Genomic DNA, 408 nt, shown 5'->3' on the forward strand with positions numbered 1-408 from the left:
GATAGTACCACGGTTTTTTGTTGATGTATAACGCGTTATAAGTACCTAATAGATATTGTGATATGATTAATTTGGAATTTATTATAGGTACATTTTTTTTTAATACCATAGACTATATTATAATATTATGTCTTATACCTAGACTGACATATCGTCTCCGCTCAGAATCGTTTTTCTCATACAATGATATTATATCATTGAATTCAAATTTAATGCCATCCATTATACAGTGACCCACTTGTAACCTACTGTACAGCAGAGTGAAATCCACTTACCCACCTTTTTATAAATACTTTTACACTTTAGCGTTAATACGTTGGGTGTTTAAAAAAAACTATTTTTGGTAGTGTGAGACTAAAACCCTGACAAAAAAATGTTTTTGTCACGTACCTTGGTCAAGAACAATTT

Source organism: Acyrthosiphon pisum, chromosome A2, assembly GCF_005508785.2.
Source record: "Acyrthosiphon pisum isolate AL4f chromosome A2, pea_aphid_22Mar2018_4r6ur, whole genome shotgun sequence".
Lineage (NCBI taxonomy): Eukaryota > Metazoa > Arthropoda > Insecta > Hemiptera > Aphididae > Acyrthosiphon > Acyrthosiphon pisum.